At 40.7% G+C, this 16,937-nt stretch overlaps 1 long non-coding RNA gene across 2 annotated transcripts in view; it reads right to left on the bottom strand.

Annotated features, from left to right (window-relative positions):
- LOC149121549 (uncharacterized) overlaps positions 1-16,937 on the bottom strand; it is a 49,098-nt gene that overhangs the window by 7,257 nt on the left and 24,904 nt on the right. The window lies entirely within an intron of this gene.

Below are 16,937 nucleotides of genomic sequence, written 5' to 3'. Positions count from 1 at the left end.
AGAGAGGGAGAGAGGGAGAGAGGGAGATAGGGAGAGAGGGAGAGAGGAGTGAGAGAAAAAGGTCTTCCTTCCATTGGTTCACTCCCCAAATGGCCACTATGGCTGGCGATGCGCCTATCTGAAGCCAGGTACCAGGAGCTTCCTCCCGGTCTCCCATAAGGGTGCAGGGCCCAAGCACTTGGGCCATCTTCCACTGCTTTCCCAGGCCATAGCAGAGAGCTGGATTGGAAGAGGAGCAATCGAGACTAGTACCGGCACCCATATGGGATGCCAGTGCTGCAGGAGGAGGATTAACCAAGTGAGCCATGGCGCTGGCTTCATTTTTTTTTTTTAAGATTTATTTACTTGGAAGTCAGAGTTACACAAAGAGAGGAGAGGCAGGAAAGAGAGGGGGGGGAGAGAGAGAGGTGTCTTTCATCTGCTGGTTCACTCCCCAGTTGGCCACAATGGCCAGAGCTGTGTCAATCCAAAGCCTGGAGCCAGGAGCTTCTTCCAGGTCTCCCACATGGGTGCAGGGGCCCAAGCACCTGTGCCATCCTCCACTGCTTTCCAAGGCCATAGCAGAGAGCTGGATTGGAAGTGGAGCAGCTGGCACTAGAACTGGTGCCCACATGGGATGCTGGCACTCCAGGTAGCGGCTTTACCTGCTATGCCACATTGCCAGCCCCTCCTTTTGTGTTTTCAACGTTTCCATATTTTCCAAAATTCATATGTATCTTACACATATGTGTGTCACACTTCATTATCTGTGAAAATGTGTGCAGTGCTGCTTACTTTTAGGGAACACCAGGGAGCTTTAGCAATACTCAGGCCTGGACCTCTCCACCAGAGATTCTGATTTCTTCAAGTGTATGAATACTGAGAAGAGAATTTCTAAGGATCCTAAGTGTATGATGAAAACTGACAATTCTTTAGGAGCTTCATTGTAGGTGATGAGCTACTTTTCTCTCACTGTTTCAGGATTTTCTTTCTTTGTGTGACTTTGCACAGTTCGATTATAATTTGTTTTGGTGTTAAGTCTTTTGGATTTATTATAATTGGAGTTCATTGAGCTTCTTGAATGTTTGTCTGCTTCCTTCTTCAAATTTGGGAAGTTTTACATTTTAGTCATTATTTCATCATGTTGGTTCTCTGCCACATGCTCTCCATCTTCTTATTGTGGAACTCCCAGAACGTATACTTGGTCTGCCCATAGTATCCCTTAAATCTCTCTGCCTCTTTACTTCTCTTCATTCTTTTTTCCTCCATTCTTTTGATAATAGTTGGAAAAAAAAAACAACTCGGTCTGAAAAAGTTTTGATTAGCTGAGTCTAGCAGTGAGTGTAAACTAAACACTTTTTGGAGTTAAAAACAGGGGAAGCTGGGTATGATTCATTAATTGGGACAAAGCAACTAATATGAGATGTTAGTGAAGGAAAAGGCATGAGGGGCATATGGGCATGCCCTGTATTACTACCTCATAATTTGTTTTGTACATTTAAATCTATTCGGATATAAAAAGTTTAAAGGTATAACTGTCAGTAAAAATAATTTGGATGGTAAAAAATTGCCAGAACCTTTCTTCTCCTTGATACAGTCTGCTGTTGAACATTGTATTTCTTTACTCCCATTTAGTTATTCTTTATCTCCAGTATTTGTTTTTTTTATAGTTTATGTCTCTTTATTATCATTTTGTTCATACATAGTTTTCATGATTTGTCTGTGTTATCTCTTAACATGCTGACAATATTTAAGATGGTTATTTTGAACTTGCTGTGGGATAATCAAATATCTCCATTTCTTTAAAGAAGGGTAGGTGGTTTATTTCTGCAGATGAAATTTGTTCCTTCATGCCTTATTTGTTTCTATGCATTGCTTGTGTTCTCTGCTGAGACTGGAGTCTTAGAAAAATCAGGAGGGGCTGGCACTGTGGTGTAATGGGTAAAGCAGCCACCTGCAGTGCCAGCATCCCATATGGGTGCCAGTTCAAGTCCTGGCTGCTTCACTTCTGATCCAGCTCTCTGCTATGGCTTGGAAAAACAGAAGATGGTCTCTCATGTGTGTGGGAGACCTGGAAGAAGTTCCTGGCATCGGATCGGCACAGCTCCAGCCAGTGCAGCCAATCAGGGAGTGAATCAGTGGATAGAAGACCTCTCTCTCTCTTTCTCTGTGTCTCCTCTCTCTGTGTCACTCTTTCAAATAAAATAAATCTTTTAAAAAAAAGAAAAGAAAAATGAGGCTGTCCAGTTCCTTTCAGATTGGCCTCATGAAGGGAAAGACCTTTACTGGTAGACATGTTGGACATCCTGGGGAACCCTCAAGCCTTCTCTGGGGAGGCATCATCTGTGGGCTTGTGTGTGTATGTGGTTTTGCAGTTAGAGAGTTTTGCCATTGTCCTCAAGAGTGCATCATTTCCTCCTCCACTTGGTGTCTGCCTGTGGCACTGCAATTCCTCTGGGGGTTGTTCCTAGGTGCCCTTCCTTGTTCACTGTTTCCCATGTAGCACTGTCATTACCAAAAGTGCCCAAGTCAGGCCAGGTATCAACTCCTTCCTCAGGCATTTCTGAGAAGACAGGACTTTGAACACTCCACCTGCTCTTTCTCTTCCACGAGAGATGTTAGGAGTTGAGGATTTTCTCTCTGCCATACTGCCTCTGGGGCAGGGAGGGCCTGGTTGTACACATGCAGCGAGCTCTCTTACAAACTTGGACGCAGCTCTTGCTGGTTTTGTGCACACCTAGGGTGATGCAGTCTCTTAGCTGGTTTGTTAGAGGCCAGACACAGGCATTTTGTTCCTGTATATTAAGTCTTGCCATCATGTGGGAAATGAAGACCTTGGCTTCCTATTCTGTATGTCACTGATATCACTGTGACCAAATGCCTATTTTTCAATCTTAATGAGCTGACAACACTCATTAAAAATCCAAAGAAAATGCATTATGGAGTGAAATGGGTACTACCTTGGTAAGCAGAAAAAAGAAATTGCTGGGAACATTTGTTGTGGGCATTTGGGCAGTGATCCAGCAATCTTTCCCTGTTTGTCTCATCTCTGCATTTCAAGTGAATACAAATAAATAAAAAGACTACTAGTCTCAGCACACAGAAGACTGTACCTGTGTGTTCTCCTTCCAGAATCATGTGTGTTAGAGCAGGCAGGGCTGCACGTCATCCAACAGTCCCGAGGAGAGAGCCTCAGCCCTCTATGCTCACTGGGCAGGAATGGGAAATGGACCCTCACTCTCTACTCATGCCCCACAGCAAGGGAGCCCATACTGTGAGTTCTGTAAGAGAGCTTGCAAGACGGACTATTGGAAGCATGGTTTCCTTATGCACAGGACTAGCAGAGTATTTGCAATAATTAGACTGACTAGTCCCAAAAGAAAAATGTCAGTGCAAAGATCCAAATCATAAAAGCTTGGTTCTTGGGTAGAATTCTGAACTCAGTGAAAATTCTGCTTTCCTTTTATAGTGCTGCTTTTAAGAGTAACTCATCATGTTTACATAACTATTTACTGCATCACAAGGTTAAATGCAGATATGTTTACATGTATGGGGTCCTTCAAAAAAACAAAGAAATACCTATTTTGATCTTTTCTTTCAATTCTATTTCCTACGAACTTTTAAAAATTATTCCTTGTCTTTCTTTCAGCTGTTCCTAAGTAACTAATCATAAGGTGCTAAATAAATATGTAAATAAATATGTAATAATTAATAGTCTTACAATACATCAAAATAATTCAGTAAAGACACAATTTAGAAGAAGACTCATTTAAAAGATTAAAATATAGATAAGTGGGACTGACATTGTAGCACAGTGGGTTAAGCTGCTGCCTGTGACACCAGCATCCCACATGTGAGACTCTGAGTTCCAGCTGCTCCATTTCTGAGCCAGCTAAGGCACCTGGAGAAGTAGCAGAAGATGGCTCAGAAACTTGGATATTTAAGAAGCTCCTGGCTCCTGGCTCTGGCTTGGTCCATCCCCAACCACTGTGGCCATTTTGGGGGTGAACCAATGGATGGAAGATCAATTGCTCTTTGTCTCTTCCTCTCTTTGTCACTCTGCCTTCCTAAGTAAATAAATAAATCTATTAAAATTAAAAACAAATCTATTTAAAATGCCCATAAATCTCCAATCCATAAAATACCAACCCAAGCAAGGGCTTAGGAACTGAAAACAGGAACCCATCTTGGGAGAATAATGTTAACTTCAAAGTGCCTTATTCCCAATCATTGACAAATGCAGAACATAGTAATGCTATATTTATAGGTGTTGATTTCATGACTATGTGTTTGCAGCTAAGATACTGTTTATCAAAATGTGAAACCCACCAAAGACAAGGTGAGGAGTTACATATTGAATGATTGTATAGGACAAACAGGATTTGGCCCATAGCTTGGCAGTGAAGATGTCCATCTCCCCCACTGTGGAGTACTGAGGTTTGATTCCTGGCTCTGATTACTGACTGCAGCTTCCTACTAATGCAGACAACGGAATGTAGCAGGGATGGGCAAAGTAACTGGGTTGCTGCCACACATGTGGGAAATAAATCCGCACTGAGTTCCAAGTCCTAGATCTGTCTTGGACCAGCCACAGACACTGCAGCTTTGGGGGGAATGAACCAGTGGATGAGAGTTTTCTCAGGCCCTGTCTCTGCCCCTCAAAAAAGCAGATAAACAGTATCTGAATGAGCACTTACATCTACACAGCACGGAACAGAAAAAACCAAGTACAAATGAACTTGGATGACAATGGACACAAACATTTCCTAATTGTGAACCGTCTATTTCAATTTAGTGTTTAGAAAAAGCACTGGCAGCTCTTATAGAATATTTATAAACATTCTGAATCAAGGGAATATGCACCATTGTTTAGAAAATTAAGGTGTTTTGCTGCTAATTTCCTTTATGTTCATATATTTGTCAGTTCCAAATGTTCTTGGTTGCCTAACATTGTTCAGTTGAGTTTCTCTGAAGCAGGTTGAGTATAAAAGGAGCTGAATAACACAGAAGCCAATCATGGATGATCCCTAAGAAGACTGAGTTTGAAATCACTGAGAGAGGTAACAGACGTCGAACACTCCAAAGTGTAAATACGAGCAGGTCTTCAAAAACTTTGTGGGGGCAGGTGCTATTGTGTAGTAGGGTAAGCCTCCACCTGTAGAGCTGGCATCCTATGTGTGCGCTGGTTAGTGTCCTGGCTGCTCAACTTTTGATCTAGCTCTCTGCCTATGGCCTGGAAAAGCAGTGGAGGATGACCCAAGTGCTTGGGCCCCTGCTACCCTCATGGGAGATCTGGAAGAAGCCCTTGGCTCCTTGCTTCAGATCAGCTCAGCTCTGGCTGCTGTGGCCATTTGGGGAGTAAACCAGAGGATAACAGATCTTTCTCTCTGTCTCTCCCTCTGTGTCTGTGATTGTACCTCTCAAATAAATAAAATCTGTTTTAAAATGGGGCTGGCACTGTGGTGCAGGAGGTTAATGCCCTGGCCTGAAGCACCGGCATCCCATATGGACGCTGGTTCAAGACCCAGCTGCTCCACTTCCAATCCAGCTCTCTGCTATGGCCTGGGAAAGCAGTAGAAGATGGTCCCGGTCCTTGAGCCCCTGTACCTGGTGGAAGACTAGGAAGAAGCCGCTGGCTCCTGGCTTCAGATCAGCACAGCTCCGGCTGTTGTGGCCAATTGGGGAGCGAACCATAGGATTGATGACCCCTTTCTCTCTCTCTCTCTCTCTCTCTCTCTCTCTCTCTGCCTCTCCTCTCTGTGTAACTCTTTTTTTTTTTTTTTTTTTTTTTTTTTTTTTTTTTTTTTTGCCTTTGTATCAATATTTGCTTTATATCTTTGTAAAACCAATGATCAAGAAGGTTATACTACTGTGGTTTTCATGATGTATGATTATTTTAAAATTTACTATATATAGGTGAAATGGTCATTTTCCATTCGATTATTGTTAATAGCCCTTACCTATATTCCTGTTGAACTATGGTCTTTTCACTTTTTTTTTTTTTTTTATCTTTTATTTAATGAATATAAATTTCCAAAGTACGTCTCATGGGTTACAATGGCTTTCCCCCCCGATACCGTCCCTCCCACCCACCACCCTCCCCTTTCCCACTCCCTCTCCCCTTCCATTCGCATCAAGATTCATTTTCGATTATCTTAGTATACAGAAGATCAGCTTAGTATACCTTAAGTAAGGATTTCAACAGTTTGTTCCCACACAGAAACATAAAGTGAAAAATAATAGATGATTTTTTTTTAAATGATGATGAAATCAGATCAGACCTATTGTCATGTTTAATCCCAGTGAGAGTCAAGTTGGGAATTGATAGTTTCTTTTCTTTTTTTTTTTTTTTTTAACAGAAGATCAGTTTAGTGTACATTAAGTAAAGATTTCAACAGTTTGCACCCCCAAAGAAACACAAAGTGAAATATACTGTTTGAGTACTCGTTATAGCATTAAGCCTCAGTGTACAGCACATTAAGGACAGAGATCCTACATGAGGAGTAAGTGCACAGTGACTCCTGTTGTTGACTTTACAAATTGACACTCCTGTTTATGGCATCAGTAATCTCCCTATGCACCAGTCATGAGTTTCCAAGGCTATGGAAGCCCCTTGAGTTCTCCGACTCTTATCTTGTTTAGACAAGGTCATAGTCAAAGTGGAGGTTCTCTCCTCCCTTCAGAGAAAGGCACCTCCCTCTTTGAAGACCTGTTCTTTCCACTGGGATCTCACTCACAGAGATCTTTTTGCCAGAGTGTCTTGGCTTTCCATGCCTGAAATACTCTCATGGGCTTTTCAGCCTGTGTAACTCTTTTTTTTAAAAAAACTTTTATTTAATGAATATAAATTTCCAAAGTACAGCTTATGGATTACAATGGCTTCCCTCCCATACCGTCCCTCCCACCCGCAACCCTCCCCTTTCCACTCCCTCTCCCCTTCCGTTCACATCAAGATTCATTTTCGATTCTCATAATATACAGAAGATCCGTTTAGTATACATTAAGTAAAGATTTCAACAGTTTGCTCCCACACAGAAACATAAAGTGAAAAATAATAGATGATTTTTTAAATGATGATGAAATCAGATCAGACCTATTGTCATGTTTAATCCCAGTGAGAGTCATGTTGGGAATTGATAGTTTCTTTCTTTCTTTCTTTTTTTTTTTCAGAAGATCAGTTTAGCATACATTAAGTAAAGCTTTCAACAGTTTGCACCCCCATAGAAACACAAAGTGAAATATACTGTTTGAGTACTCGTTATAGCATTAAATCTCAATGTACAGCACACTAAGGACAAAGATCCTACATGAGGAGTAAGTGCACAGTGACTCCTGTTGTTGACTTAACAAATTGACACTCTTGGTTATTGCATCAGTAATCACCCTAGGCTCTTGTCATGAGCTGCAAAGGCTGTAACTCTTTCAAATAAATAAATTAATTAAAAAAACTTTGTGGAAGATACATATCATGAATCAAAATAGGAATTTCAAAATCACACTGCAGCAAGAAAACTTTTCATTTCATTTATTCCACACACCTATGAGTTACCTTTGTGTTATACCCATGACCAGCTGAAATGAAAATATATACAAGTGCTATGTGACCATTCATCTGCATCATTTTACCAACACTGTTTTCTTTTCCAGAAGGAGTATGGGTTACATTGGAAAACAAAATCTCACACATGTCTCAGATTTCCATCTCATGGGCTTCACAGAGGATTGAGACTTGCAGCCCCTCAGTGTCTTTTGCTGTTCCTATCCATGTACCTGATCACGGTGCTTGGGAACCTGCTCATCATCCTGGCCATCAGCTCAGACTCCCACCTGCACACCCCCATGTACTTCTTCCTTTGTAGCCTCTTCTTGGCTAACGTGGGTTTCAGCTCCTCCACAGTTCCTAAGATGATTGTGGGTGTTCACACTCATAGCACAGTCAACTCCTATGTGGGCGGCCTGACACAGACGTCTTTCTTCATCATCTAAGGTTGCATGGATGATTTGATTTTGACTGTCATGGCCTATGACCAGTTTGTCACCATCGGTCACCCATTGCCTTACCAGATCATCATGAACCCCCAATGCTGTGGCTTCTTGGTTTCAGTGTCAGTTGTGGCCAGCCTTTTGGATTCCCTGCTGCACAGTTTGATGGTCTTGCAAGTTACCTGCTTCAAGGATGTTGAAATTTCTCTTTTCTCTGTGACCCTTCTCACCTTCTCAACCTCACTTGCCTTGACACCATCACCCATTTGTTTATTTTGCTGGTATCATGTAGGTTTTTTTTTCCCCCCAGGGATCCTTTACTCTTACTATGAACATGTTTCCTACATTCTGAGAGTCCCATCACTAGGTGGGAAGTCCAAAGTCTTCTCCACCTGTGACTCTCACCTGTTGGTTGTTTCCTTGCTTTATGGAACAGGCCTTGGGGTGTATCTGATTTCAGTTTTGGCACTTTCTCCCTGGAAGTGTGCAGTGGCCTCAGTGGTGTACAGTGTGGTCACTCCCACAGTCTAAGGAGCAGGGACATCGAGAGCACTATGCAGAGGCTCCTCAATAAAAGTCTAATTTCAGTCCCTGTGCCCTCCATTGGATGGGAGTTTGGACAAGGCAGCAAAACTAGACATCTAGGGACTGGTGCTGTGGTACAGCGGGTTAATGCCCTAGCCTGAAGTGTCGGCACCTCATATGGGCACCATTTCTAGACCCAGCTGCTCCTCTTCTGATCGAGTTCTCTGCTACGGCCTGAGAAAGCAGAAGATGGTCCAAGTCCTTGGGTCCCTGCACCCGCATGGGAGAACTGGAAGAAAATCTCGGCTCCTGGCTTTGGATCAGCACAGATCTGGCCATTGCAGCCAATGGGAAGTTAACCACAGGATGGAAGACCTCTCTCTCTGTCTCCCTCTCTCTCTCTGCCTCTCCTTTCTCTGTTTAACTCTTTCAAATAAATAAATAAATAAATCTTAAAAAAAACTTTGCACATCTTAACCAGTTCATGCCTGAGTTTTTTTTTTTTATATTATGGAGCCTTCTTCAGTATGTAATTAATAATCCAGGTATCCTGGATAAACAATTTTTTGTATCCTTAATGCTTGCCTCTTTACCATAATTCATATGTGCTTTCCATACACAGTTTTTATCTATTTTCTTTATCTGTGCTAGTGTCTGTGGGGATGCACATTGCTGCTCATCTTTAGGGAATCACCCAGGGAGCTTCAACAAATCCAGGCCTGTGTCTCACCACCAGAGATTCTCATTTTTTGAACTGGTGTTAAGACTGAGTTAAGAATTTTTAAAGCACTGTAGGTATGTGCTGAAAACTATGCTGATAAAAAAACTCTGTTGTTGGTTTTTAAGCAGCTTCATTTTATGTAATGTCACTTTTCACTCACTGCTTTCAGATTTTCACCTTTTTTTGACTTTGGACAGTTTCATTATAATTTTTTGTGGTAGTCTTTTGGCTTTATTAATATTGCAGTTTAATGAGCTTCTTGAATGTGTATGTCCAGTTCCTTCCTCAAATTTGGGAAGTTTTAATTTGCAGTCATTATTTCTTCAAATTGGTTCTCTGCTATACTTCTCTTCATTCTTACTCTGTATTCCTTTTACTTGAAAATTTCATGTGAAAAAAAAAAACCCAATTCAATAGGAATACAGAATGTTGATTAGTAGAGGCTATGAAGATGGAGTGAATAAAAGGTTTTTGGATTAAAAAATAGGGGAATCTTGGTATGGTTCATTAATTGTAATGAGGATGTTAATATGAGAGGTAATAGGGGTTACGGGGTGAGGGGTACTTGGGGCCTCTTACTACCTCACATTTTTATTTTTGTAATTTTAAAGCTTTTTTACGTTATTTATTTTATTTGAAAGTCAGAGTTACACACACACAGAGAGAGAGGTCATCCATCCACTGGTTCACTCCCCAGATGGCCGCAATGGCCAGAGATGTGCCAATCCAAAGCCAGGAGCCAGGAGCTTCCTCCAGGTCTCCCATGTGGGTGCAGGGGCCCAAGGACCTGGGCCATCCTCCACTGTTAAAGCTATTTTGAAACACAGTGTTAAAAAAGAATGATATAACTTAATAAATAAATTACTTGAAAAGTAAAATAGTTTACTGATTCTTTCTTCTACTTGAAAAGTCTGCTGTTGACCACTCTATCTAATGTTCTAGTTTGGTTATTCTTCATCTGCACTATTTCTGTTACTGTCTTTGTTAAGTGTCTTTTTTTTAAAAAAGAGTTTATGTATTTATTTGAGAGGTAGAGTTAGAGGAAGAGACAGAAACAGAAGTCTTCCTTCCACTGGTTCACTCCCCAAATGGCTGCAATGACCAGAACTGGGCCAATCTGAAGCCAAGAGCTAGTAGCTCCTTTCAGGTCTCCCACTTAGCTGCAGGGGTCACTTGAACCATCTTCTACTGCTTTCCTAGGCCGTAGAAAAGAGATGGATTAGATGAGGAACAGCTGGGACACCAACTGGCACCCATATTGGATGCTGGCACTGCAGGCAGAGGCTTAGTCTACTATGCCACAGTACTGGCCCTGTGTCTTTATTTTTATTTTCATTTGATTCATGTTTTCCTGTTGGCTTTAAGCTGTCTATCTGTGTCATCTTTTAGTTTTTGACTAGTTTTTATGTTATTTATTTTTTAAAGATTTATTTTATTTATTTGAAAGACAGAGTTAGAGAGAGAGGTAGAGAAAGAGAGAGATTGGTCTTCCACCCACTGGTTCACTGCACAGATGGCCGCAATGGCTGGAGCCATGCTGATCTGTATCCAGTGGCCAGGAACTTCTTCCTGGTCTCCCACGTGGGTGCAGGGAAGCCAGGGATTTGGGCCATCTTCTCCTGCTTTCCCAGGCCATAGCAGGGAGCTAGATTGGAAGAAGAGTATCCAGGATTAGAACTGGCACCCATATGGGATGCCAGTGCTTCAGGCTAGGGCTTTAACCCACTGCACCACAGCACTGGCCTCAGCTTTTGACCATTTTAAAGAGGATTTGTTTTATTTAGTTGTGAGTAGATTCAATAACTCCATATCTTTTAGGAAGGTTTTCTAATTTATTTCTGGAGATGTAAAGGTTTCCTTTGACTGGGCTGTATTTCCCTGTTGTATGCACTACTGTGTTCTCTGCTGAGATTTGAGTATTTAAAAAATCAGGTTCTCGAATTCATGTGAGCACTCTCCAGAGACGCTACAATTCCGTAACTTTGGCAACCCAGTGGGAGACTGAAGGAGAATTTGAGCCCACTCTGAGGGCAGAACAGATTCCCTGTGTGGTCCTTGGGAAAGAGCTTCCGATCTCTGGCTCCTGTGGGTATATCATTTGCCTGCAAACTACCTCCAACTTTGTTCAGCTGTGCGGAATTACTTCCCTTTTGAATAAAAAAAGAGAGAGAGAGAGAGAGGTTTACCACACCTAACCTGGGAGTGTCACCTTTGGCACACCAAACAGAGCTCTCAGGCCACACCCATCTCAAGCCCTAAGGCTCCATCAAAAACAGATAGTCCACTTAATCTAGAGTCATAGTATAACAAGAAAAAGCACCACAGTGAAGAAACCAAATATCTCCAATATGCCAAATAACAAACACAAAAACCGAGGTAATAAAAACAAGGAAGTCACCATGACGCCCTCAAATGAAAAAGACACCCCAATTCAAGATTATGAAGATGATGACATAGAAGAAATGCAAGAAGCAGATCTCAAAAAATTGATAAGAACATTAAGAAGTTCTCAAAAACAAATTCTTGAACTACAGAAATCCTTAATGGACAAGATAGAAAATCTCTCTCTTGAAAATGAAATATTAAGGAGGAATCAAAATGAAATGAAACAACTAGTACAACAGGAAACTGTGTTAGTGACTGAAGTGAAGAATTCAATAGATCAAATGAAAAACACAATAGAGAGCCTTACAAACAGAATGGGTGAAGCAGAAGAGAGAATATCGGACTTAGAAGACAGAGAACAGGAAAGGATACAGTCAGACCAAAGAAAAGAAGAGGAAATTAGAAATCTAAAACATATTGTCGGGAATCTTCAGGATACTATTAAAAAACCCAACATTCGGGTTCTAGGAGTTCCTGAAGGCATGGAGAGGGAGAAAGGATTAGAAGGCCTTTTTAGTGAGATATTAGCAGAAAATTTCCCAGGTTTGGAGAAGGACAGAGAAATCTTAGTACAGGAAGCCCACAGAACCCCTAATAAACACGACCAAAAGAGATCCTCACCACGACACGTGGTAATTAAACTCTCCACAGTGAAACATAAAGAAAAGATCCTCAAATGTGCAAGAGAGAAACGTCAGATTACTCTCAGAGGAATTCCAATCAGACTCACAGCTGACTTCTCATCAGAAACTCTACAAGCTAGGAGGGAATGGCGAGATATAGCCCAGGTACTAAGAGAGAACAACTGCCAGCCCAGAATATTATATCCTGCAAAGCTATCATTTGTGAATGAAGGTGAAATAAAGACTTTTCATAGCAAACAGAAATTGAAAGAATTTGTTGCCACTCGTCCAGCCCTGCAAAAGATGCTTAAAGATGTGTTACACACAGAAACACAGAAACACGGTCATCAATATGAAAGAAGGTAAAGGAAGGAAACCAAGGAAGGAAACCTCACAGCAAAAGATCACAGGGAATTCAAAGCATATATTAGAACTTATCTTTGGCAAATGGCAGGGCAAAGTTACCACTTATCATTAGTCACATTGAACGTGAATGGCCTGAACTGTCCAGTTAAAAGACACCGATTGGCTGATTGGGTTAAGGAACAAAACCCATCTATTTGCTGCTTACAAGAAACACATCTTTCCAACAAAGATCCATACAGACTGAAAGTGAAAGGCTGGAAAAAGATATACCATGCCAACAGAAATGAAAAAAGAGTGGGCATAGCCATCTTAATTTCAGACAACATAAACTTTACCACAAAAACAGTTAAGAGAGACAAAGAGGGACACTACATAATGATTAAGGGATCAATTCAACAGGAAGATATAACAATTATCAATGTATATGCACCTAACTACAGGGCACCGGTTTATCTAAAAGATTTGTTGAGGGACTTAAAGGGAGACTTAGACCCCAATACAATAGTACTGGGGGACTTCAATACTCCACTCTCAGAAATAGACAGATCAATAGGACAGAAGATCAACAAGGATACAGTAGATTTAAACGACACTATAGCCCAAATGGATCTAACAGATATATACAGAACTTTCAATCCTACAGCTAAAGATTTTACATTCTTCTCAGCAGTACATGGAACCTTCTCTAGGATTGACCACATACTAGGCCATAAAGCAAGTCTCAGCAAATTCAAAAGAATTAGAATCATACCATGCAGCTTCTCAGACCATAAAGGAATAAAGTTGGAAATTAGCAACTCAGGAATCCCTAGAGCATACGCAAACACATGGAGATTGAACAACATGCTCCTGAATGAACAATGGGTCATAGAAGAAATCAAAAGAGAAATCAAAAACTTTCTGGAAGTAAATGAGGATAACAGCACAACATACCAAAACTTATGGGACGCAGCAAAAGCAGTGTTAAGAGGAAAGTTTATATCAATAGGTGCCTACATCAAGAAATTGGAAAGGCACCAAATAGATGAGCTTTCAATTCACCTCAAGGATCTAGAAAACCTACAGCAAACCAGACCCAAATCTAGTAGGAGAAGAGAAATAATTAAAATCAGAAGAAATCAACAGGATTGAATCAAGAAAAACATTCCAAAAAATCAGCCAAACGAGGAGCTGGTTTTTTGAAAAAATAAACAAAATTGACACCCCATTGGCCCAACTAACTAAAAAAAGAAGAGAAAAGACCCAAATCAATAAAATCAGAGATGAAAAAGGAAATGTAACAACAGACACCACAGAAATAAAAAGAATCATCAGAAATTACTACAAGGACTTGTATGCCAGCAAACAGGGAAACCTATCAGAAATGGATAGATTCCTGGACACATGCAACCTACCTAAATTGAACCAGGAAGACATTGAAAACCTAAGCAGACCCATAACTGAGACAGAAATTGAAACAGTAATAAAGGCCCTCCCAACAAAGAAAAGCCCAGGACCAGATGGATTCACTGCTGAATTCTACCAGACATTTAAAGAAGAACTAACTCCAATTCTTCTCAAACTATTCAGAACAATCGAAGAAGAGGGAATCCTCCCAAATTCTTTCTATGAAGCCAGCATCACCTTAATTCCTAAGCTGGAAAAAGATGCAGCACTGAAAGAGAATTACAGACCAATATCCCTGATGAACATAGATGCAAAAATCCTCAATAAAATTCTCGCCAATTGAATGCAACAACACATCAGAAAGATCATCCACCCAGACCAAGTGGGATTTTTCCCTGGTATGCAGGGATGGTTTAATGTGCGCAAGACAATCAATGTGATACACCACATTAACAGACTGCAGAGGAAAAACCATATGATTATCTCAATAGATGCCAAGAAAGCATTTGATAAAATACAACATCCGTTCATGATGAAAACTCTAAGCAAACTGGGTTTGGAAGGAACATTCCTCAATACAATCAAAGCAATCTATGAGAAACCCACAGCCAACATCCTCTTGAATGGGGAAAAGTTGGAAGCATTTCCACTGAGATCTGGTACCAGACAGGGATGCCCACTCTCACCACTGCTATTCAATATAGTTCTGGAGGTTCTAGCCAGAGCTATTAGGCAAGAAAAAGAAATTAAAGGGATACAAATTGGGAAGGAAGAACTCAAACTATCCCTCTTTGCAGACGATATGATTCTGTATTTAGGGGACCCAAAGAACTCTACTAAGAGACTATTGGAACTCATAGAAGAGTTTGGCAAAGTAGCAGGGTATAAAATCAATGCACAAAAATCAACAGCCTTTGTATACACAGACAATGCCATGGCTGAGGAAGAACTTCTAAGATCAATCCCATTCACAATAGCTAGAAAAACAATCAAATACCTTGGAATAAACTTAACCAAAGACGTTAAAGATCTCTACGTTGAAAATTACAAAACCTTAAAGACAGAAATAGAAGAGGATACCAAGAAATGGAAAAATCTTCCATGCTCATGGATTGGAAGAATCAATATCATCAAAATGTCCATTCTCCCAAAAGCAATTTACAGATTCAATGCAATACCAATCAAGATATCGAAGACATTCTTCTCAGATCTGGAAAAAATGGTGGTGAAATTCATATGGAGGCACAAGAACCAATGGAACAGAATTGAAACACCAGACATCAACCCAAACATCTACAGCCAACTTATATTTGATCAAAGATCTAAAACGAATTCCTGGAGCAAGGACAGTCTATTCAATAAATGGTGCTGGGAAAATTGGATTTCCACGTGCAGAATCATGAAGCAAGACTCCTACTTTATACCTTACACAAAAATCCACTCAACATGGATTAAAGACCTAAATCTATGACCTGACACCATCAAGTTACTAGAGAACATTCGAGAAACCCTTCAAGATATTGGCACAGGCAAAGAATTTCTGGAAAAGACCCGGGAGGCACAGGCAGTCAAAGCCAAAATTAACTATTGGGATTGCATCAAATTGAGAAGTTTCTGTACTGCAAAAGAAACAGTCAGGAGAGTCAAGAGACAACTGACAGAATGGGAAAAAGTATTTGCAAACTATGCAACAGATAAAGGGTTAATAACCAGAATCTACAAAGAGATCAAGAAACTCCACAAAAACAAAACCAACAACCCAATTAAGAGATGGGCCAAGGACCTCAATAGACATTTTTCAAAAGAGGAAATCCAAATGGCCAACAGGCACATGAAAAAATGTTCAAGGTCACTAGCAATCAGGGAAATGCAAATCAAAACCACAATGAGGTTTCACCTCACCCCGGTTAGAATGGCTCACATGCAGAAATCTACCAACAACAGATGCTGGCGAGGATGTGGGGAAAAAGGGACACTAACCCACTGTTGCTGGGAATGCAAACTGGTCAAGCCACTATGGAAGTCAGTCTGGAGATTCCTCAGAAACCTGAATATAACCCTACCGTTCGACCCAGCCATCCCACTCCTTGGAATTTACCCAAAGGAAATTAAATTGGCAAACAAACAAGCTGTCTGCACATTAATGTTTATTGCAGCTCAATTCACAATAGCTAAGACCTGGAACCAACATAAATGCCCATCAACGGTAGACTGGATAAAGAAATTATGGGATATGTACTCTTTAGAATACTATACCACAGTAAGAAACAACGAAATCCAGTCATTTGCAACAAAATGGAGGAATCTGGAACACATCATGCTGAGTGAAATAAGCCAGTCCCAAAGGGACAAATACCATATGTTCTCCCTGATCGGTGACAACTGACTGAACACCAAAAAGGAAAGCTGTTGAAGTGAAATGGACACTATGGGAAACGGTGACTTGATCAGCATAGCCCTGACTGTTAATGAACAACTTAATATATTATCCCTCTTAGTAGTTTTTTTGTCTGTTCTACTTAATATGACTGGTTTAATTCTGTAATTAATACACTGTTATTCTTAAGTGTTGAAAATTAACTGAAATGTGATCCCTGTTAAACATAAGAGTGGGAATAAGAGAGGGAAGAGATGTATAATTTGGGACATGCTCAAGCTGACTTGCCCCAAATGGTAGAGTTAGAAACATACCAGGGGACTCCAATTCAATCCCCTCAAGGTGGCATGTACCAATGCCATCTCACTAGTCCAAGTGATCAATTTCAGTTCACAATTGATCATAATGAAAGGACTAAGAGTCAAAGGGAGCACATAAACAAGTCTAGTACCTGCTAACACTAACCGATAGAATAAATAAAGGGGAGAGTGATCCAACATGGGAAGTGAGATACTCAGCAGACTCATAGAATGGCAGATGTCCTAAATAGCACTCTGGCCTCAGAATCAGCCGTAAAGGCATTCGGATCTGG

This window comes from Oryctolagus cuniculus, chromosome 16 (assembly GCF_051225735.1).
Source record: "Oryctolagus cuniculus isolate XC-2025 breed Fujian yellow rabbit chromosome 16, ASM5122573v1, whole genome shotgun sequence".
Classification (NCBI taxonomy): domain Eukaryota; kingdom Metazoa; phylum Chordata; class Mammalia; order Lagomorpha; family Leporidae; genus Oryctolagus; species Oryctolagus cuniculus.
This window is presented reverse-complemented; position numbering and strand designations above follow the sequence as displayed.